Genomic DNA, 897 nt, shown 5'->3' on the forward strand with positions numbered 1-897 from the left:
TGGTAGAGGGTTTGCCTAGCATGCATGAGGCCCTGGGTTCAACTACCACACACAAAAAATCATTTTTTTTGGTCTTTTTGAGACAGGGTCTCCCTGTAGCCCCAGCTGTCCTCGAACTCACAGAGATCTGCCTGCCTCTGCCTCCTGAGTGCTGGGACTAAAGGCGTGTACTGCCATACCCGGCCACAAAGAAGAATTTTAAAGATATATGGACTGCTTCATGAATTTGTGTATCATCCTTGCATAAGGGCCATGCTAAGCTTCTCTGCATTGTTCCAATTTTAGTATTATGTGTTGCCGAAGCAAGCACATAAAATAGAATTTAAAATGTTGAAACTTGGAGGTTGGAGAGATGGCTCAAGGATTAGAGCACGTGCTGATCTTACAGAGGACCTGGGTATGGTTTCCAACACCCACATGGCAACTCAACAACTATATGTAACTCCAGTTCCAGGGGATCTGATGCCCTCTTCTGGCCTCTGAGGGCATTGCACACACATATAGGCAACCTATATACACATAAAATAAAAAAGATTAATTAAGCTGGGGTGGTGGTACAAGCCTTTAGTTCCAGCGCTTGAGAGGCAGAGGAAGGTGAATCTCTCTGAGGTTGAGACCAGCCTGGTCTACATAGTGAGTTCCAGGCTAGCTGGGGTTACAGGAGGACCCTGTCTCAAAAAGACCAAAAAAAAAAAAAAAATAGATTAGCCAGGTGCAGTGGCACACACCTTTAATCCTAGCACTTGGGAGGCAGAGGCAGGCAGTTCTCTGTGAGACTGAGGCTAGCCTGGTCTACATAGTGATTGCCAGGCCAGCTGGGGCCGAGACAGGAGGATGGTAAATTACAGGGAGACCCTATCTCAAAAAGACCCTTCCCCCCCAAAATAGACTAATTAA

At 46.4% G+C, this 897-nt stretch overlaps 1 non-coding gene across 1 annotated transcript; it reads right to left on the reverse strand.

Annotated features, from left to right (window-relative positions):
* Nucleotides 1-202: 202 nt before the first annotated feature.
* LOC115072292 lies at nt 203-310 on the reverse strand. Its single transcript, XR_003851336.1, has one exon. It is a non-coding gene; the product is annotated as a U6 spliceosomal RNA (small nuclear RNA).
* Between the last annotated feature and the right edge of the window lie 587 nt (nt 311-897).

Source organism: Nannospalax galili, unplaced genomic scaffold (genome assembly GCF_000622305.1).
Source record: "Nannospalax galili isolate Female #2095 unplaced genomic scaffold, S.galili_v1.0 scaffold311, whole genome shotgun sequence".
Lineage (NCBI taxonomy): Eukaryota > Metazoa > Chordata > Mammalia > Rodentia > Spalacidae > Nannospalax > Nannospalax galili.